Source organism: Chiloscyllium plagiosum, unplaced genomic scaffold (genome assembly GCF_037043375.1).
Source record: "Chiloscyllium plagiosum isolate Xiang-an unplaced genomic scaffold, Cpla_swu_hap1 HiC_scaffold_35, whole genome shotgun sequence".
Classification (NCBI taxonomy): domain Eukaryota; kingdom Metazoa; phylum Chordata; class Chondrichthyes; order Orectolobiformes; family Hemiscylliidae; genus Chiloscyllium; species Chiloscyllium plagiosum.
Window position 1 is genome coordinate 47,234,119 of NW_028270173.1, and position 23,179 is coordinate 47,257,297.

Consider the following 23,179-nt stretch of genomic DNA (forward strand, 5'->3'; position numbering starts at 1 on the left):
TGTTCTGCAGTATAACTACGGCCTGCTAGCTGTCTTCGAATCGGTGTTGTGCTGTATAACTATAGCCTGCCAGCTGTCTCACACGCGGTGTTCTGCAGCGTAACTATACCCTACTAGCTGTCACACCCTCAGTATTCTGCAGTATAAATTTATCCTGCTAGCTGTCTGACACTCGGTGATCTGCATTATAACTATGGCCTGCTAGCTGTCTCACACTCGGTGTTCTGCAGTATAACTATGGCCTGCTAGCCGTCTTACACTCGGTGTTCTGCAGTATAACTACAGCCTGCTAGCTGTCTCACATTTAGTGTTCTGCAGTATAACTATCGCTTGCTAGCTGTCTCACACTCGGTGTTCTGCAGTATAACTACAGCCTGCTAGCTGTCTCACATTTAGTGTTCTGCAGTATAACTATCGCTTGCTGGCTGTCTCACACTCGGTGTTCTGCAGTATAACTATGGCCTGCTAGCTGTTTCACACTCGGTGTTCTGCAGTATCACTGTGGCCTGCTAGCTGTCTCACACTCGGTGTTCTGCCTTATAACTATGGCCTGCTCGCTGCCTCACACTTGGTGTTCCGCAGTATAACTATAGCCTGCTATCTGCCTTACACTCGGTGTTCTGCAGTATAACTACAGCCTGCTAGCTGTCTCTATCTCGGTGTTCTGCAGTATAACTACAGCCTGCTAGCTGTCTTACACTCGGGTGTTCTAGAATATACCTACAGCCCGATAGCTGTCTCACTCTCAGTGTTCAGCAGTATAACTCTGGCCTGCTAGCTGTCTCACACTCGGTGTTCTGCAGTATAACTACGGCCTGCTAGCTGTCTTCAATTCGGTGTTCTGCAGTATAACTATAGCCTGCTAGCTGTCTCATACTCAGTGTTCTGCAGTATAACTATAGCCTGCTAGCTGTCTCACACTCGGTGTTCTGCAGTATAACTCTGGCCTGCTAGCTGTCCCACACTCGGTGTTCTGCAGTCTAACTGTGTCCTGCCAGCTGTCTCACATTCGGTGTTCTGCAGTATAATTATGTCCTGCTAGCTGTCTCACACTCGGTGTTCTGCAGTATAACTATGGCCTGCTAGCTGTCCCACACTCGGTGTTCTGCAGTATAACTATGGCCTGCTAGCTGTCCCACACTCGGTGTTCTGCAGTCTAACTGTGTCCTGCTAGCTGTCCCACACTCGGTGTTCTGCAGTATAACTATGGCCTGCTAGCTGTCTCACACTCCGTGTTCTGCAGTATAATTATGTCCTGCTAGCTGTCTCACACTCGGTGTTCTGCAATATAACTACGGCCTGCTAGCTGTCTCACACTCCGTGTTCTGCAGTATAATTATGTCCTGCTAGCTGTCTCACACTCGGTGTTCTGCAATATAACTATGGCCTGCTAGCTGTCTCACACTCGGTGTTCTGCAGTATAACTACAGCCTGCTAGCTGTCTCACACTCGGTGTTCTGCAGTATAACTATGTCCTGCTAGCTATCTCACACTCGGTGTTCTGCATTGCTTCCTGATGAAGCAGCAACACTTTCAATTCACTTCCCACAGCCTCGTCTACTGCATTCCCTGCTCAGTATTTGGTCTCTCACCTACACCTGGGGAATGAAGGATCGCCTGGTGACCGCTTCACAGAATACTTGCATTCTGTTCACAGTGATGGCCCTGCCCATCCTGCCACATTAACACGCCACCCTGTTCCCTGGCCAACGTCTCTGTCTCAGGCTTGCTGCAGTGATCCAGCAAAGCTCAGTCTGAGCTGGAAACATCACGCCTCATTTTCTATATAGCCCCTCTGCACATTCTGGTCTTAATATTGAGTTGAAAAATTTCTGGGATTGATCTCTGCCATGTCCTTACGCCGATCCTCACACATCAGGTCTTGTTATCACACAGTTCTGCTATTACACACAACCTATTGTTAGCCAGCTAACCGTCTCCATTAACAGCTAATCACCCTCGTCACCAGATTGTTGTCAACTGCTTTGTCTGTCCAACTGCTCTTCTGTCTGTTTGGGTTCTATCTCCACCTCTTGTTTACTCCTTACATCCTTCCCCACCCTATCCGTGAATAAAATCCCACATTTTCCTCACTACCATCACTTTCTGAGGAAGGGCCACTTGACCTGAAACGTTAACTCTGATTTCTCTCCATAAATGCTGCCGCATCTGCTGTGCTTTTCCAGCACCACACTCTCGACTCTGATCTCCAGCATCTGCCGTCCTCACCTTCTTCAATTTTGTTCTGGGTTTGGCTTGAGTTTTGGCACCAAATTTCCTGCAGACACGTGCCCACTGTCCCTTAGTGGCACATCCTTTACAGATTTGAAGGAAGGTTGAACAGCCTACAGGGAGGTGTGACAAACCACAATTGGTCACAGAATTTAAATAAAAACAGGAAGTTCAGGGAAAACTCAGCATGTCTGGCAGCAGGTCTTAATATTTCAAGTCCAATATCACCCTTTGGAATGTGAGGTTGTGTAGGGATGGAACATGAGAACAAGGATAGGCATGCTGTTATCCTGGGAGGGGTGGAGGGATGGGATAAGTGCAGAAATTCAGAAAATGGATCATACGTGACTGAGGCCCCTGACAACCACAAGCTTGGAGGAAAATTCATGGTTGAGGAAAAAGAACTAAATGACAGAGGCACCTCTGTGGGATGTGGCATCAACAGAACAGATGCAGTGGAGATGGAGAATGGAATGGAATGGAATCCTTGCAGGAAGCAGTGTTCGGGGAAATGCAGTCGAGGTAATTATGGGAGTGGGTGGGCTTGTTATGGATATAGATGGACAGTTTCACTTCAGAAATAGAAACATGGAAGTCCAGCAAGGGAAGGGAAGAGTCAGAGATGTGTGTGGTCAGAGTGAGAGAATGATGGAATCAGTTACAAAAGTAATGAATTTTTCTAACTTCAGGCAAAAGCAGGAAGCAACATCAAATATATCTTCAACGTATCAAAGAAAGAAATTGGGTGGGGACTCGAATCGGACTGTGAAAAGGGAATGTTCCACATCACCCACAAGGAGCCAGCCAGTTGTGGCCAAACCTTTCACTTGGAGAAAGTGAGATGAATGAAAAGGGAACTAGTTCACACACAATGATCTCTGCCAGGTGAAGGAGCCTGGAGGTGGGTGACCCAAATCAGGTACATGGTCTGTCTTTACAGCTCAGATTCTATTTTGAAATAATCAATAATTAACACCGATACAGGACACTCTTTTGAATGGGAATCAGATCAGTCACAAACACAATAATTTCCAGTAAATATTGTGAGTTCAATTTGTGACATTATCAGTTTCATTCCACAAACTGGTCAATAAAACTAACCTGTGATAAAGGGATTGGATTTTGGCCAGTCTGACAGTTCCAGGGGTTTGAATTAGGAACCTGGAAACAAACAAAACAGCAGCTGCTCCTGTCAGTGTTATTGGTCTGAAAAAGGAAAGAGAATCTCCAGCTGAAAGAACAAAAACCGAAAGTAACATGGATGCAGGAAATCAGAAACAAAAACCAGAGATTGCTGGCAAAGGTCAGCAAGTCTGGCAGCATCTGGGAGGGTCATCAGAGCTAATGTTTCAGGACCAGGAACCCTTCTTCTGAACTAATGGTAGTGCGGAAAATGTTGGTTTTTATGCAGAAGATTGGGTGGGGGAGAAGGTCAGGATTAAAATCAGGTGGAGATAGAGCCTAAAGAGAGAAACAGTTGGACAGCCAAAGGACTGTATAGCAGTCAGCTTAGGAAACTGAATATCTATAAAGAGGGACTGTTAGTGGTTAAAAACAGGTTGTGTGTAATAGCAGACCATGTGATAACAAGGCCTGGTATGTTCTCCCTGGCCTGGACCTGGGGGAAGACATAGGAGAAGCTAAAGCCTGGAAATTGTTGAACTCAATATTGAGTCCAGAAGGCTGCAGGTCCCTAAGTGGATAAGGCGGCGTTGTTCTTCCAGCTTGCACTTAGCTTCACTGGAGCACTGCAGCAAACCTGAGACAGATGTTGGCCAGGGAACAGGGCGGGGTGTTGTAATGGCAGACAATTGGAAGCTCAGGCTCTTATTTTGCAGACAGAGTGTAGGTGTTCTGCAAAGCAAGCACCCAGGCTGAACTTCCTTTCCCACTCCATGCTTTATTTCCTCAGTGCAGTGGAGACCACATTGTGAACAGCATATATACTCGGCTAGTTTGAATCCAGTGCAGGTAAATCGCTACTTCACCTTGAAGGTGTGTTTCGGGCCTTGGAGAGTGAGAAGGGAGGAAGTAAAGGGACAGGTGTTACACCTTCTGCAGTGACAGGAGAAGGTTCCATGGGTCTGTGGATGGCCAGTGTTGAGAGTGAAGGTGGAATGAGCCAGGGTGTCCTGGAGGGAATGGGCCTTGGGGAAGGCAGATGACAGAGAGGAGGGCAATATGCATCTGGTGGCAGCATCTTACTGGTACTGATGGAAATAGCAGCTAATGATCCTTTGGATGTGGATGCTGGTGGGATGCGAGGTGACAACAAGGGGATTCTTATTGCTGTTGTTCGTCAGAAGAGACTGGGTGAGGGCCAAAGTGTGGGTCAGACTTGGCTGAGGGTCCTCTCAACCATGGTGCTGAGGAATCAGTGCTCAGTTCAGGAAGGAGGTGGATATTTTGGAGGCCACCTTATCAAAGCTGGCATCGACAGAGGAACTGGGAGAATGGAACAGAGTCGTTACAAGAAGCAGGATGTGAGGATGTCTAGTCAAAGTAAATGTGGTTTGAGGTGGATATTGGTGTCCAACTTATCACCAAACATGGAAACAGAGATGTGGAAAGAAGGAAAAGGAGGAGTCAGTGAAAGACCAGGGGAAGGTGAGGACATGGTGGAAATAGATGAACATTTCCAATTTCAGATGAGAGCAAGAAGCAGCACCAATAACATTACTGATATAACGGAGAAAGAGTTGTGGGTGGGGCCTGGAATAGGACTGAACAAGGAACATTCCTCATACTCCATAAGGATACAGATATAACAGGGGCCCTAATGGGTACACCTCTTCCCTGAAAAAGTGAGAGAAGTAAAAGGAGAAGTTGCCCAGGGTGAGAACAAGCTGGGCCAGGCAGAGGGGAGTGGTGGTGGATGGGGACAGTACCGGCCTTTTTCCCAGGAAGAGGCGGAGATCCCTGAGACCATCCTGATGGGGATCGGCGTGGAAAGGGGTTGCTGTATCCCATGAACTGGAAATTCCAAAACTGAGGTAAAGTCTGCGGAAAATCGGGGATATAAGTGGGCAGGATCTGGACAAGGGAAGGAAAAAACTCAAATCGATGTCGGAAGAGATGAGTTCAATGGGACAGGAGCAGGTATTATCTCTGGGTCTGCCAGAGCAGTTCTGTCTAAGGATTTTGTAAAGGAGATAGAAGCGAGGTGTGCAGAGTTGGGAGACAATGACTTTGGAGGTAGTTGTGGGAGGTGATCACCAGATGAAATGAGATTAGTGACTGAATCATAAAATCCTTATGGAAGCAGGCCATTCAGCCCATCGAGTCCACACTTAACCTCTGAAGAGCACCCAACCTAGACCAACCTGCTTGCCACATCCCTGTAACTCTGCCTTTTCCATGGCCAATCCAACTAACCTTACATTTTGAGGACAGATTATGCATTATGGGAGAAACCGGAGTACCCAGAGGAAACCCACACAGACTCAGGGAGATTGTGCAATCTCCACACAGACAGTCACCTGAGTGTGTAACTGAAGCCGGGCCGCTAGCATTGTGAGGTAGCAGTGCTAAGCACTTGGCCACTGTGCTGCCCAACTATTGTGGAGATGGTGGCCTGGTGTTCCATGTCGGGGTCATGGTCCAGGGGGCATTCAGACGGAGCTTCATAATGTCGAGATCCATGTGCCAGGCAACAACAGCACCACCCTTGTTAGCAGCCTTGAATACAAAGGCTGGATCTGAGAGCATGGAGTGCCATCAGTTCAGAGGGAGAGAGGTTGGAATGAGCAAGGGGGCTGAAAAATTGCAGCACACAATGTCACATCAACAGTTCTTGATGAACAAGTGTAGGTAATAGGCAAGACAGAGGGATTTAGGAAGGGAAAGTATTGGAGATGAGTGAAAGGATCTGTGTGATGGGGATAGGACTCTTGTCCAAAGAAATGGGCATGAAGGTGAAGATGACAGATGAGGAATTTAATATCATGCTCGTGTCTGAAATTCATTAAGGTAGGGACTCAGTGGGATAAAACTCAGACCTTTGCTGAATACACAACACTCAGCAGAGAGTGAAAGGTCTGGCGGGACTCATAATTTGTAATAAACTTTTTATTCAGAAGTATTGTAATTATAATGAGCTATTCTGTGCTGACATCAGTGACACAGTTTTAATTAATGGGTAGGAATCAGGAAGCTTTTTAATCAAGCCTGGCAGGAAGCAAGAGAAGTCGAGGTTAAATCGCATTTATTGTAATACCGGAGGCCTAAAAGGTAAGACAAATTAACTCAGGGCAAGGATGGATCATGGGACTGAGATATTTTCGCCACTACAGAAACATGGCTGAGGGAGGGCATGACTGACAGCTCAATGTTCCATGGTACAGACATTATAGCAAGGTTAGAGGAGAGGCAAGAAAGGATGAGGAATTGCACTTTTGATTCAGGAGATCAGCACAGCAATGCTGACAGATGACATTCTTGAGGGTTCATCCTCTGAGTTTATATGTGTAGACCTGACAAATAAAAATGTGGAGATCACTTTCATGGCATTGTACTCTATGCTTTCCAAAGGTCAGCAGAAGATTGAGGACTAAATATGTAAGGGGTCTGGTGATAGCTGCAAATGTAATAAGGTTGTAATCGATGGGAATTTTAACTTTTGCATCATTGACTGGGACTGTCATAATTTTAAAGACTTGGATGGAGAGAAATTTGTTGAGTTCATTCAGGAAGACTTTCTCATGTTGTATGCAGATAGCCCTACTAGAGAAGGGGCAAAACTTGACCTCCTTTTGGGAAATTATGCAGGGCAAATGACTGAAGTGTTAGTGGGGAAGCACCTTGGGACCAATGACCATAACTCCATTAGTTTTAAAACAGTTCTGCAAAAGAATAGGTCTGGTCCACAAGTTAAAGTTCTAAACTGGGCCAACTTTGATGGTCTTAGACAGGAACTTCCAAAAGTTGATTGAGGGAGGCTGTTCGCAGGCAAAGGGACTGGTTAGTGGGAGGCTCTCAAAAGTGAGGTAAGGAGAGTACAGGGCTAGCATGTTCCTGGGAGAGTGAAGGGTAAGGCTGGCAGGAGTAGGGAACACTGGATGACTAGAGTTATTGAGATCCTTGTCAAGAAAAGGGAGGAGGAATATGACAGTTATAAGCAACTGAGATCAACTTATTTCCTTGAGGAGTTTAGAGGGTGTCAGAGTACACTTAAGAGAGAAATCAGGATGGTTAAAAGGAGACATGAGAGGCCTTTGGCAGATAAGAGAAGAGAGAATCCAAAGGGACTCTACAAGTACATGAGGACAATATAGTAACTAGGGAGAGAATAGGACCTCTTAAAGATTAACAAGGTCGTCTATGTGTGGAGCCACAAGAGATGGGTGAGAGCAGAAATGAATATTTCTCTTCAGTATTTCCCATCAAGAAAGACATGGATGTGAGAGAACTTGGGGGATTAAACAGTAATGCCTTGAAGAGAATCCACATTACAGAAGAGGAGGTTCTTAAAATACATTAAGGTAGATAACTTCCCAGGAGCTGATAAAGTGTATCTGAGGACTTTGTGGGAAGCGAGCGAGGAAATTGTGGGGCCCTTAGCAGAGATATTTGTCTCATTGACAGCCACAGGGGAAGTGCTTGACGATAAGAGTTTGGCTAATTTTGTGCCAATATTTAAGAAAAACCACAGGGAAATGCCTGGAAACTACAGATTGGTGAGCCTAACATCTGTGGCAGTAAAATGTTAGATGGAATTCTAAGAGTCAGGATCTACAGGCATTTGGAGAGGCAAGGACTTATTTGGGATAGTCAGCATGGCTTTGTGCATAAGAAATCATGTCTCACAAGTTTGATTGAGTTTTTGAATGGGTGATCAAGGAAGTAGATGAAGGACAGTGCAGTAGACCACGTTTCTCCAATGTGAAATTTGAGTAAAAACGAAACTTTCAGCATTTCCCAGAAACAGTTTCATTGTGGAGAACTGCAACTGAACAAGTGAAAGTGAAACGGTTTGAAACCCCAATGCTGACTTCTACAAAGGTCGGAATTTTATGATCTGGCAAAGAAAGCATCAGTGCCCACAGTAACTAATCCTTATCTATATCAGATTGCAGCTTTATTCCAGATATAAATACCTGTTAACATAAGACTTTTAGCCACTGAAACAATCAGAAACTAACTTCATCTCCCACGACGGATGAGAGTCTTCGACAGTGTTTCAGCAAGTGCCGTTGTTCCTGTATCTGAGATCTTCGTGAAAACTCTGGTCCATCCAGTCCCGATAGTGACTCCCCCACAGCTGGAACACAGACAGTTTATGTACAGGTCAGTGAAATAGATTCATGTGGGAAAGAACCTGCAAGTGTGAGTTTAGCTGTTTGTATATATGAGTGTGAGGATGGTCTTCTACATTACTGTGAGACAGTGAGAGGGTGGCCGGATAGTGTGAAATACTATTTGGAGGTGTGTGAATGTAAAATATTTGTGAGCATGTGTATAAGCACGTGTGATCGAGATAATCACAAGGGGCAAAGAACAGTAAAACTGGTCAATGAGACAGACTGGTCAGACTTATCTCGTATACCTCCAAGTAAAGGTTAGTACATCCAGCTCATTTCCTTTGTGACTGTCTTTTTACTGATTGATTCCTTGCTTGAGTTACACTCGTTATACTGTAACATCAATTTCTGTCTTGGGGTTGTTGTACTGTGATATCAAGTACATTGGATCAATCCACTGCTCTTCACTGTCCAATGGGATTGACAGACTTCAGTCTTCTGCTTGGGCTGTGACTTTTAATGTGTTCTATATTTTTCTACTTTCACTGTTCCAAAACAGAGTATCACCTTTCTGGTGCTGTTGGATTTTATAATGTATTCCAACTCTATTGTGAAAACATTCAGAGTCAGGAAATTCTGATAGTTTTCTTTTCACATAACAGGTGCTGTCAATGCAGGAGAAGAGATCTTACTGAAACCACTGGTGTCTCCACACATTGCAGTGATTCCCCTACAACTGGAAAACAATTTCATTTCAAGGAAACCTGTAGAATGTGAGATTATCTATTCGTGTGTCTGAGTATAAGGGGGGCTGGAGTATTATTATGAGACAACAAGGTTGTGGATAGGTGTGACAATGGTTGTGTTAGCATTACAGTAATTCCATAAGTATTAAAAATGTCTGTGAATTCACCACATTTGTGTTTTTAGAAACATGTCTGACTACAAAAGATGATACTGTACTGTACTTTAGGGAGGGTGAAGGCCCTGCGGTATTATTATTTGACGATTAATCCAGAGACCCAGGTAATGACCTTGGCACCTGCTTAGCAAACAGCAGAACATGAATTCCATTCAAATCTGGAATTAAGAGACCATAAATTCATTGTCAATTGTCAGAAAAAAAAATCTGGTTTGCTCATGTCCCTTAAGGAAGGGAATTGCCATCCTTACCTGGTCTGGTCTGGTCTGGTCTACATATGACTTCAGGCCCACAGCAATGTGGTTGACTCTTAATGCCCTCTGGGCAATTAGAGATGGGCTATAATTGCTGACCTCGCCAGCAATGCCCTCATCCCGTGAATGAATCATTTTTAAAAATTTGATATGTGTTCAAAATGTGTTCAGAAATTAGGAAGTTGTGCTTTGGTTATAAAGCGCACTGGTGTGACCACACCTGCAGTTCTGTGTACAGTATTGGTCTTGTTATTTACGAAAGAATGGAAAGAAACTGGAAGCTGTTCAGGGAAGATTCAAAGAGTAGTATCTGGAATGGCCAGGTCACCTGATGAGGAAAGTTTGACACGTTATGTTTGTAAATGCTGGAGTTTAGATCTGTCTGTAGCAGTGACTTGATTGAAACACAAGATCTGGAGGGATCCTGACAGGTTGGTATGTAGAGAGTGTATCCTCTTTAGGGAGAGTCTAGAATGTGGGATCACTCCTTGGAGGTAAGGTTTTTTTTTGTGTAGTCAGGAGTAACAAAGGCTGAGATAGGAGATTGGTTGGTCAATCGGAAGCAGAAAGTAGAAAAAAGTGGGTTTTTTTCAATGTGGAATGGTATCACATGCCCTGATGCATCCAGTTATTACTGTCCCTGGCCCATCCTGTTACTGCTGTCCCTGCACCATCCCGTTACTGCTGTCCCTGACCCATCCTGTTCCTGCTGTCCCTGACCCATCCTGTTACTGCTGTCCCTGCTCCATCATGTTGCTGCTGTCCCTGACCCATCCTGTTACCGCTGTCCCTGCACCATCCTGTTACTGCTGTCCCTGGCCCATCCTGTTACTCCTGTCCCTGACCCATCCTGTTACTGCTGTCCCTGCTCCATCATGTTGCTGCTGTCCCTGTGCCATCCTGTTACCGCTGTCCCTGCAACATTCAGTTACTGCTGTCCCTGACCCATCCTGTTACTGCTGTCCCTGACCTATCCTGTTACTGCTGTCACTGCACTCTCCTGTTACTGCTGTCCCTGGCCCATCCTGTTACTGCTGTCCCTGCACCATCCTGTTACTGCTGTCCCTGACCCATCCTGTTACTGCTGTCCCTGACCCATCCTGTTACTGCTGTCCCTGACCCACCCTGTTACCACTGTCCCTGCACCATCCTGTTACTGCTGTCCCTGCACCATCCTGTTAGCGCTGTCGCTGTCCCATCCTGTTACTGCTGTCCCTGACCCACCCTGTTACTACTGTCCCTGCACCATCCTGTTACTGCTGTCCCTGCACCATCCTGTTACCGCTGTCGCTGTCCCATCCTGTTACTGCTGTCCCTGACCCATCCTCTTACTGCTGTCCCTGACCCATTCTGTTACTGCTGTATCTGACCCATCCTGTTACTGCTGTCCCTGACCATCCTGTTACGGCTGTCCCTGTCCCATCCTGTTACTGCTGCACCTGCACCATCCTATTACTGCTGCCCCTGCACCATCCTATTACTGCTGTCCCTGTCCCATCCTGTTACTGCTGCCCCTGCACCATCCTATTACTGCTGTCCCTGGCCCATCCTGTTACTGCTGCCCTTGCACCATCCTGTTACTACTGTCCCTGGCCCATCCTATTACTGCTGTCCCTGCACAATCCTGTTACTGCTGTCCCTGACCATCCTGTTACCGCTGTCGCTGTCCCATCCTGTTACTGCTGTCCCTGGCCCATCCTTTTACTGCAGTCCCTGACCCATCCTGTTACTGCTGTATCTGACCCATCCTGTTTCTGCTGGCCCTGACCCATCCTGTTACTCCTGTCCCTGACCCATCCTGTTACTGCTGTCCCTGCACTCTCCTGTTACTGCTGTCCCTGGCCCATCCTGTTACTGCTGTCCCTGCACCATCCTGTTACTGCTGTCTCTGTCCCATCCTGTTTCTGCTGTCTCTGTCCCATCCTGTTTCTGCTGGCCCTGACCCATCCTGTTACTCCTGTCCCTGCACCATCCTGTTACTGCTGTCCCTGCACCATCCTGTTACTGCTGTCCCTGCACCATCCTGTTACTGCTGTCTCTGTCACATCCTGTTTCTGCTGGCCCTGACCCATCCTGTTACTCCTGTCCCTGCACCATCCTGTTACTGCTGTCCCTGACCCATTCTGTTACTGTTGTCCCTGCACCATCCTGTTATTGCTGGTCCTGACCCATCCTGTTACTCCTGTCCCTGACCCATCCTATTATTGCTGTCCCTGACCCATCCTGTTACTGCTGTCCCTGCACCATCCTGTTATTGCTGTCCCTGCACCATCCTGTTACCGCTGTCCCTGCACCACCCTGTTACTGCTGTCCCTGACCCATCCTGTTACTGCTGCTCCTGACCCCTCCTGTTACTGCTGTCCCTGACCCATCCTGTTACTGCTGTCCCTGCGCCGTCCTGTTATTGCTGTCCCTGCACCATCCTGTTACTGCTGTTACTGCTGTTACTGTTACTGCTGTCCCTGTCCCATCCTGTTACTGCTGTCCCTGACCCATCCTGTTACCGCTGTCCCTGCACCTTCCTGTTACCGCTGTCGCTGTCCCATTCTGTTACTGCTGTCCCTGGCCCATCCTCTTACTGCTGTCCCTGAACCATCCTGTTACTGCTGTCCCTGACCCATCCTTTTACTGCTGTCCCTGACCCATCCTGTTACCGCTGTCGCTGTCCCATCCTGTTACTGCTGTCCCTGGCCCATCCTCTTACTGCTGTCCCTGACCCATCCTGTTACTGCTGTCCCTGACCCATCCTATAACTGCTGTCCCTAGCCCATCCTGTTACTGCTGCCCCTGCACCATCCTGTTACTGCTGTCCCTGGCCCATCCTGTTACTGCTGTCCCTGACCCATCCTTTTACTGCTGTCCCTGGCCCATCCTGTTACTGCTGTCCCTGCACCATCCTGTTACTGCTGTCCCTGACCCATCCTGTTACTGCTGTCCCTGCACCATCCTGTTATTGCTGGCCCTGACCCATCCTGTTACTGCTGTCCCTGCACCATCCTGTCACTGCTGTCCCTGACCATCCTGTTACTGCTGTCCCTGTCCCATCCTGTTACTGCTGTCCCTGCACCATCCTGTTACTGCTGTCCCTGACCATCCTGTTACCGCTGTCGCTGTCCCATCCTGTTACTGCTGTCCCTGGCCCATCCTTTTACTGCTGTTCCTGACCCATCCTGTTACTGCTGTCCCTGCACCATCCTGTTACTGCTGTCCCTGACCATCCTGTTACCGCTGTCCCTGTCCCATCCTGTTACTGCTGTCCCTGACCATCCTGTTACTGCTGTCCCTGTACCATCCTGTTACTGCTGTCCCTGTCCCATGCTGTTACTGCTGTCCCTGACCATCCTGTTACTGCTGTCCCTGTACCATCCTGTTACCGCTGTCGCTGTCCCATCCTGTTACTGCTGTCCCTGGCCCATCCTTTTACTGCTGTTCCTGACCCATCCTGTTACTGCTGTCCCTGCACCATCCTGTTACTGCTGTCCCTGACCATCCTGTTACCGCTGTCCCTGTCCCATCCTGTTACTGCTGTCCCTGACCATCCTGTTACTGCTGTCCCTGTACCATCCTGTTACTGCTGTCCCTGTCCCATGCTGTTACTGCTGTCCCTGTCCCATCCTGTTACTGCTGTCCCTGTACCATCCTGTTACTGCTGTCCCTGTCCCATGCTGTTACTACTGTCCCTGCAACATCCTGTTACTGCTGTCCCTGCACCATCCTGTTACCGCTGTCTCTGTCCCATCCTGTTTCTGCTGTCCCTGCACCATCCTGTTATTGCTGTCCCTGACCCATCCTGTTTCTGCTGGCCCTGACCCATCCTGTTACTGCTGTCCCTGACCATCCTGTTACCGCTGTCTCTGTCCCATCCTGTTTCTGCTGTCCCTGCACCATCCTGTTATTGCTGTCCCTGACCCATCCTGTTACTGCTGCTCCTGACCCCTCCTGTTACTGCTGTCCCTGACCCATCCTGTTACTGCTGTCCCTGCGCCGTCCTGTTATTGCTGTCCCTGCACAATCCTGTTACTGCTGTTACTGCTCTTACTGTTACTGCTGTCCCTGTCCCATCCTGTTACTGCTGTCCCTGACCCATCCTGTTACTGCTGTCCCTGACCCACCCTGTTACCACTGTCCCTGCACCATCCTGTTACTGCTGTCCCTGCACCATCCTGTTACCGCTGTCGCTGTCCCATCCTGTTACTGCTGTCCCTGGCCCATCCTCTTACTGCTGTCCCTGACCCATCCTGTTACTGCTGTCCCTGACCCATCCTATTACTGCTGTCCCTGGCCCATCCTGTTACTGCTGCCCCTGCACCATCCTGTTACTGCTGTCCCTGGCCCATCCTGTTACTGCTGTCCCTGACCCATCCTTTTACTGCTGTCCCTGGCCCATCCTGTTACTGCTGTCCCTGCACCATCCTGTTACTGCTGTCCCTGACCCATCCTGTTACTGCTGTCCCTGCACCATCCTGTTATTGCTGGCCCTGACCCATCCTGTTACTGCTGTCCCTGCACCATCCTGTTACTGCTGTCCCTGACCATCCTGTTACTGCTGTCCCTGTCCCATCCTGTTACTGCTGTCCCTACACCATCCTGTTACTGCTGTCCCTGACCATCCTGTTACCGCTGTCGCTGTCCCATCCTGTTACTGCTGTCCCTGGCCCATCCTTTTACTGCTGTTCCTGACCCATCCTGTTACTGCTGTCCCTGCACCATCCTGTTACTGCTGTCCCTGACCATCCTGTTACCGCTGTCCCTGTCCCATCCTGTTACTGCTGTCCCTGACCATCCTGTTACTGCAGTCCCTGACCATCCTGTTACTGCTGTCCCTGTCCCATGCTGTTACTCCTGTCCCTACACCATCCTGTTACTGCTGTCTCTGACCCATGCTGTTACGACTGTCCCTGCAACATCCTGTTACTGCTGTCCCTGCACCATCCTGTTACCGCTGTCTCTGTCCCATCCTGTTTCTGCTGGCCCTGACCCATCCTGTTACTGCTGTCCCTGACCATCCTGTTACCGCTGTCTCTGTCCCTTCCTGTTTCTGCTGGCCCTGACCCATCCTGTTACTCCTCTCCCTGCACCATCCTGTTACTGCTGTCTCTGTCCCATCCTGTTACTGCTGTCCCTGCACCATCCTGTTATTGCTGGCCCTGACCCATCCTGTTACTCCTGTCCCTGACCCATCATGTTACTGCTGTCCCTGCACTCTCCTGTTACTGCTGTCCCAGGCCCATCCTGTTCCTGCTGTCCCTGCACCATCCTGTTACTGCTGTCCCTGAGCCATCCTGTTACTGCTGTCCCTGCACCATCCTGTTACTGCTGTCCCTGACCCATCCTGTTACTGCTGTCCCTGACCCATTCTGTTACTGCTGTCCCTGACCCATTCTGTTACTGCTATCCCTGACCCATCCTGTTACTGCTGTCCCTGACCCATCCTGTTACTGCTGTCCCTGACCCACCCTGTTACCACTGTCCCTGCACCATCGTGTTACTGCTGTCCCTGCACCATCCTGTTACTGCAGTCCCTGTCCCATCCTGTTACTGCTGTCCCTGACCAACCCTGTTACTGCTGTCCCTGACCCACCCTGTTACTACTGTCCCTGCACCATCCTGTTACTGCTGTCCCTGCACCATCCTGTTACCGCTGTCGCTGTCCCATCCTGTTACTGCTGTCCCTGGCCCATCCTCTTACTGCTGTCCCTGACCCATCCTGTTACTGCTGTATCTGACCCATCCTGTTACTGCTGTCCCTGACCATCCTGTTACGGCTGTCCCTGTCCCATCCTGTTACTGCTGCCCCTGCACCATCCTATTACTGCTGTCCCTGGCCCATCCTATTACTGCTGTCCCTGCACAATCCTGTTACTGCTGTCCCTGACCATCCTGTTACCGCTGTCGCTGTCCCATCCTGTTACTGCTGTCCCTGGCCCATCCTTTTACTGCAGTCCCTGAGCCATCCTGTTACTGCTGTATCTGACCCATCCTGTTTCTGCTGGCCCTGACCCATCCTGTTACTCCTGTCCCTGACCCATCCTGTTACTGCTGTCCCTGCACTCTCCTGTTACTGCTGTCCCTGGCCCATCCTGTTACTGCTGTCCCTGCACCATCCTGTTACTGCTGTCTCTGTCCCATCCTGTTTCTGCTGGCCCTGACCCATCCTGTTACTCCTGTCCCTGCACCATCCTGTTACTGCTGTCCCTGACGCATTCTGTTACTGCTGTCCCTGCACCATCCTGTTATTGCTGGTCCTGACCCATCCTGTTACTCCTGTCCCTGACCCATCCTATTATTGCTGTCCCTGACCCATCCTGTTACTGCTGTCCCTGCACCATCCTGTTATTGCTGTCCCTGCACCATCCTGTTACCGCTGTCCCTGCACCATCCTGTTACTGCTGTCCCTGACCCATCCTGTTACTGCTTCTCCTGACCCCTCCTGTTACTGCTGTCCCTGACCCATCCTGTTACTGCTGTCCCTGCGCCGTCCTGTTATTCCTGTCCCTGCACCATCCTGTTACTGCTGTTACTGCAGTTACTGTTACTGCTGTCCCTGTCCCATCCTGTTACTGCTGTCCCTGACCCATCCTGTTACTGCTGTCCCTGCACCATCCTGTTACCGCTGTCGCTGTTCCATCCTGTTACTTTTGTCCCTGGCCCATCCTCTTACTGCTGTCCCTGAACCATCCTGTTACTGCTGTCCCTGACCCATCCTTTTACTGCTGTCCCTGGCCCATCCTGTTACTGCGGTCCCTGCACCATCCTGTTACTGCTGTCCCTGCACCATCCTGTTACTGCTGTCCCTGACCCATCCTGTTGCTGCTGTCCCTGCGCCATCCTGTTACTGCTGTCCCTGCACCATCCTGTTACTGCTGTCCCTGACCCATCCTGTTACTGCTGTCCCTGACCCATTCTGTTACTGCTGTCCCTGACCCATCCTGTTACTGCTGTCCCTGACCCATCCTGTTACTGCTGTCCCTGACCCATCCTGTTACTGCTGTCCCTGACCCATCCTGTTACTGCTGTCCCTGACCCACCCTGTTACCACTGTCCCTGCACCATCCTGTTACTGCTGTCCCTGCACCATCCTGTTACTGCAGTCCCTGTCCCATCCTGTTACTGCTGTCCATGACCCACCCTGTTACTGCTGTCCCTGACCCACCCTGTTACTACTGTCCTTGCACCATCCTGTTACTGCTGTCCCTGCACCATCCTGTTACCGCTGTCGCTGTCCCATCCTGTTACTGCTGTCCCTGACCCATCCTCTTACTGCTGTCCCTGACCCATTCTGTTACTGCTGTATCTGACCCATCCTGTTACTGCTGTCCCTGACCATCCTGTTACGGCTGTCCCTGTCCCATCCTGTTACTGCTGCCCCTGCACCATCCTATTACTGCTGTCCCTGGCCCATCCTGTTACTGCTGCCCTTGCACCATCCTGTTACTGCTGTCCCTGGCCCATCCTATTACTGCTGTCCCTGCACAATCCTGTTACTGCTGTCCCTGACCATCCTGTTACCGCTGTCGCTGTCCCATCCTGTTACTGCTGTTCCTTGCCCATCCTTTTACTGCTGTCCCTGACCCATCCTGTTACTGCTGTATCTGACCCATCCTGTTTCTGCTGGCCCTGACCCATCCTGTTACTCCTGTCTCTGACCCATCCTGTTACTGCTGTCCCTGCACTCTCCTGTTACTGCTGTCCCTGGCCCATCCTGTTACTGCTGTCCCTGCACCATCCTGTTACTGCTGTCTCTCTCCCATCCTGTTTCTGCTGGCCCTGACCTATCCTGTTACTCCTGTCCCTGCACCATCCTGTTACTGCTGTCCCTGACCCATTCTGTTACTGTTGTCCCTGCACCATCCTGTTATTGCTGGCCCTGACCCATCCTGTTACTCCTGTCCCTGACCCATCCTATTATTGCTGTCCCTGACCCATCCTGTTACTGCTGTCCCTGCACCATCCTGTTATTGCTGTCCCTGCACCATCCTGTTACCGCTGTCCCTGCACCATCCTGTTACTGCTGTCCCTGACCCATCCTGTTACTGCTGCTCCTGACCCCTCCTGTTACTGCTGTCCCTGACCCATCCTGTTACTGCTGTCCCTGCGCCGTCCTGTTATTGCTGTCCCTGCACCATCCTGTTACTGCTGTTACTGCTGTTACTGTTACTGCTGTCCCTGTCCCATCCTGTTACTGCTGTCCCTGACCCATCCTGTTACTGCTGTCCCTGACCCACCCTGTTACCACTGTCCCTGCACCATCCTGTTTCTGCTGTCCCTGCACGATCCTGTTACCGCTGTCGCTGTCCCATCCTGTTCCTGCTGTCCCTGTCCCATCCTGTTACTGCTGTCCCTGACCCATCCTGTTACTGCTGTCCCTGACCATCCTGTTACGGCTATCCCAGTCCCATCCTGTTACTGCTGCCCCTGTACCATCCTATTACTGCTGTCCCTGACCCAACCTGTTACTGCTGCCCCTGCACCATCCTGTTCCTGCTGTCCCTGGCCCATCCTGTTACTGCTGTCCCTGACCCATCCTTTTACTGCTGTCCCTGGCCCATCCTGTTACTGCTGTCCCTGCACCATCCTGTTACTGCTGTCCCTGACCCATCCTGTTACTGCTGTCCCTGGCCCATCTTTTAGTGCTGTCCCTGACCATCCGGTTACCGCTGTCGCTGTCCCATCCTGTTACTGCTGTCCCTGGCCCATCCTTTTACTGCTGTTCCTGACCCATCCTGTTACTGCTGTCCCTGCACCATCCTGTTACTGCTGTCCCTGACCATCCTGTTACCGCTGTCCCTGACCATCCTGTTACTGCTGTCCCTGCACCATCCTGTTACTGCTGTCCGTGACCATCCTGTTACTGCTGTCCCTGTCCCATGCTGTTACTACTGTCCCTGCAACATCCTGTTACTGCTGTCCCTGCACCATCCTGTTACCGCTGTCTCTGTCCCATCCTGTTTCTGCTGGCCCTGACCCATCCTGTTACTCCTCTCCCTGCACCATCCTGTTACTGCTGTCTCTGTCCCATCCTGTTACTGCTGTCCCTGCACCATCCTGTTATTGCTGGCCCTGACCCATCCTGTTACTCCTGTCCCTGACCCATCATGTTACTGCTGTCCCTGCACTCTCCTGTTACTGCTGTCCCTGGCCCATCCTGTTACTGCTGTCCCTGCACCATCCTGTTACTGCTGTCCCTGCGCCATCCTGTTACTGCTGTCCCTGCACCATCCTGTTACTGCTGTCCCTGACCCATCCTGTTACTGCTGTCCCTGACCCATTCTGTTACTGCTGTCCCTGACCCATTCTGTTACTGCTGTCCCTGACCCATCCTGTTACTGCTGTCCCTGACCCATCCTGTTACTGCTGTCCCTGACCCATCCTGTTACTGCTGTCCCTGACCCACCCTGTTACCACTGTCCCTGCACCATCCTGTTACTGCTGTCCCTGCACCATCCTGTTACTGCAGTCCCTGTCCCATCCTGTTACTGCTGTCCCTGACCCACCCTGTTACTACTGTCCCTGCACCATCCTGTTACGGCTGTCCCAGCACCATCCTGTTACCGCTGTCGCTGTCCCATCCTGTTACTGCTGTCCCTGACCCATCCTCTTACTGCTGTCCCTGACCCATTCTGTTACTGCTGTATCTGACCCATCCTGTTACTGCTGTCCCTGACCATCCTGTTACGGCTGTCCCTGACCCATCCTGTTACTGCTGTCCCTGGCCCATCCTCTTACTGCTGTCCCTGACCCATCCTGTTACTGCTGCCCTTGCACCATCCTGTTACTGCTGTCCCTGACCCATTCTGTGACTGCTGTATCTGACCCATCCTCTTACTGCTGTCCCTGACCATCCTGTTACGGCTGTCCCTGTCCCATCCTGTTACTGCTGCCCTTGCACCATCATTTTACTGCTGTCCCTGACCCATCCTGTTACTGCTGTCCCTGGCCCATCCTATTACTGCTGTCCCTGCACAATCCTGTTACTGCTGTCCCTGACCATCCTGTTACCGCTGTCGCTGTCCCATCCTGTTTCTGCTGTCCCTGGCCCATCCTTTTACTGCTGTCCCTGAGCCATCCTGTTACTGCTGTATCTGACCCATCCTGTTTCTGCTGGCCCTGACCCATCCTGTTACTCCTGTCCCTGACCCATCCTGTTACTGCTGTCCCTGCACTCTCCTGTTACTGCTGTCCCTGGCCCATCCTGTTACTGCTGTCCCTGCACCATCCTGTTACTGCTGTCTCTGTCCCATCCTGTTTCTGCTGGCCCTGACCCATCCTGTTACTCCTGTCCCTGCACCATCCTGTTACTGCTGTCCCTGACCCATTCTGTTACTGCTGTCCCTGCACCATCCTGTTATTGCTGGTCCTGACCCATCCTGTTACTCCTGTCCCTGACCCATCCTATTATTGCTGTCCCTGACCCATCCTGTTACTGCTGTCCCTGCACCATCCTGTTATTGCTGTCCCTGCACCATCCTGTTACCGCTGTCCCTGCACCATCCTGTTACTGCTGTCCCTGACCCATCCTGTTACTGCTTCTCCTGACCCCTCCTGTTACTGTTGTCCCTGACCCATCCTGTTACTGCTGTCCCTGCGCCGTCCTGTTATTGCTGTCCCTGCACCACCCTGTTACTGCTGTTACTGCTGTTACTGTTACTGCTGTCCCTGTCCCATCCTGTTACTGCTGTCCCTGACCCATCCTGTTACTGCTGTCCCTGCACTATCCTGTTACCGCTGTCGCTGTCCCATCCTGTTACTGCTGTCCCTGGCCCATCCTCTTACTGCTGTCCCTGAACCATCCTGTTACTGCTGTCCCTGACCCATCCTTTTACTGCTGTCCCTGGCCCATCCTGTTACTGCTGTCCCTGCACCATCCTGTTACTGCTGTCCCTGCACCATCCTGTTACTGCTGTCCCTGACCCATCCTGTTGCTGCTGTCCCTGCGCCATCCTGTTACTGCTGTCCCTGCACCATCCTGTTACTGCTGTCCCTGACCCATCCTGTTACTGCTGTCCCTGACCCATTCTGTTACTGCTGTCCCTGACCCATCCTGTTACTGCTGTCCCTGACCCATCCTGTTACTGCTGTCCCTGACCCATCCTGTTACTGCTGTCCCTGACCCACCCTGTTACCACTGTCCCTGCACCATCCTGTTACTGCTGTCCCTGCACCATCCTGTTACTGCAGTCCCTGTCCCATCCTGTTACTGCTGTCCATGACCCACCCTGTTACTGCTGTCCCTGACCCACCCTGTTACTACTGTCCTTGCACCATCCTGTTACTGCTGTCCCTGCACCATCCTGTTACCGCTGTCGCTGTCCCATCCTGTTACTGCTGTCCCTGACCCATCCTCTTACTGCTGTCCCTGACCCATTCTGTTACTGCTGTATCTGACCCATCCTGTTACTGCTGTCCCTGACCATCCTGTTACGGCTGTCCCTGTCCCATCCTGTTACTGCTGCCCCTGCACCATCCTATTACTGCTGTCCCTGGCCCATCCTGTTACTGCTGCCCTTGCACCATCCTGTTACTGCTGTCCCTGGCCCATCCTATTACTGCTATCCCTGCACAATCCTGTTACTGCTGTCCCTGACCATCCTGTTACCGCTGTCGCTGTCCCATCCTGTTACTGCTGTCCCTTGCCCATTCTTTTACTGCTGTCCCTGACCCATCCTGTTACTGCTGTATCTGACCCATCCTGTTTCTGCTGGCCCTGACCCATCCTGTTACTCCTGTCCCTGACCCATCCTGTTACTGCTGTCCCTGCACTCTCCTGTTACTGCTGTCCCTGGCCCATCCTGTTACTGCTGTCCCTGCACCATCCTGTTACTGCTGTCTCTGTCCCATCCTGTTTCTGCTGGCCCTGACCCATCCTGTTACTCCTGTCCCTGCACCATCCTGTTATTGCTGGCCCTGACCCATCCTGTTACTCCTGTCCCTGACCCATCCTATTATTGCTGTCCCTGACCCATCCTGTTACTGCTGTCCCTGCACCATCCTGTTATTACTGTCCCTGCACCATCCTGTTACCGCTGTCCCTGCACCATCCTGTTACTGCTGTCCCTGACCCATCCTGTTACTGCTGCTCCTGACCCCTCCTGTTACTGCTGTCCCTGACCCATCCTGTTACTGCTGTCCCTGCGCCGTCCTGTTATTGCTGTCCCTGCACCATCCTGTTACTGCTGTTACTGCTGTTACTGTTACTGCTGTCCCTGTCCCATCCTGTTACTGCTGTCCCTGACCCATCCTGTTACTGCTGTCCCTGACCCACCCTGTTACCACTGTCCCTGCACCATCCTGTTACTGCTGTCCCTGCACGATCCTGTTACCGCTGTCGCTGTCCCATCCTGTTACTGCTGTCCCTGTCCCATCCTGTTACTGCTGTCCCTGGCCCATCCTGTTACTGCTGCCCCTGCACCATCCTGTTACTGCTGTCCCTGGCCCATCCTGTTACTGCTGTCCCTGACCCATCCTTTTACTGCTGTCCCTGGCCCATCCTGTTACTGCTGTCCCTGCACCATCCTGTTACTGCTGTCCCTGACCCATCCTGTTACTGCTGTCCCTGGCCCATCTTTTACTGATGTCCCTGACCATCCTGTTACTGCTGTCCCTGGCCCATCCTTTTACTGCTGTTCCTGACACATCCTGTTACTGCTGTCCCTGCACCATCCTGTTACTGCTGTCCCTGACCATCCTGTTACCGCTGTCCCTGTCCCATCCTGTTACTGCTGTCTCTGACCATCCTGTTACTGCTGTCCCTGTCCCATGCTGTTACTACTGTCCCTGCAACATCCTGTTACTGCTGTCCCTGCACCATCCTGTTACTGCTGTCCCTGACCATCCTGTTACTGCTGTCCCTGTCCCATGCTGTTACTACTGTCCCTGCAACATCCTGTTACTGCTGTCCCTGCACCATCCTGTTACCGCTGTCTCTGTCCCATCCTGTTCCTGCTGGCCCTGACCCATCCTGTTACTCCTCTCCCTGCACCATCCTGTTACTGCTGTCTCTGTCCCATCCTGTTACTGCTGTCCCTGCACCATCCTGTTATTGCTGGCCCTGACCCATCCTGTTACTCCTGTCCCTGACCCATCATGTTACTGCTGTCCCTGCACTCTCCTGTTACTGCTGTCCCTGGCCCATCCTGTTACTGCTGTCCCTGCACCATCCTGTTACTGCTGTCCCTGCGCCATCCTGTTACTGCTGTCCCTGCACCATCCTGTTACTGCTGTCCCTGACCCATCCTGTTACTGCTGTCCCTGACCCATTCTGTTACTGCTGTCCCTGACCCATTCTGTTACTGCTGTCCCTGACCCATCCTGTTACTGCTGTCCCTGACCCATCCTGTTACTGCTGTCCCTGACCCACCCTGTTACTACTGTCCCTGCACCATCCTGTTACCACTGTCCCTGCACCATCCTGTTACTGCTGTCCCTGCACCATCCTGTCACTGCAGTCCCTGTCCCATCCTGTTACTGCTGTCCCTGACCCACCCTGTTACTGCTGTCCCTGACCCACCCTGTTACTACTGTCCCTGCAACAT

General features: G+C 50.8%; 1 protein-coding gene across 1 annotated transcript in view; it reads left to right on the top strand.

Moving 5' to 3' along the window:
- The first annotated feature begins 8,187 nt into the window (after positions 1-8,187).
- Positions 8,188-23,179, top strand: part of LOC148140771 (uncharacterized) — a 48,533-nt gene continuing 33,541 nt past the window's right edge. The window contains exons 1-2 of the mRNA XM_087979552.1: positions 8,188-8,517; positions 9,134-9,244. The gene's annotated coding sequence lies outside the window, so the exon portion shown is untranslated. The remainder of the gene's footprint in view (positions 8,518-9,133; positions 9,245-23,179) is intronic.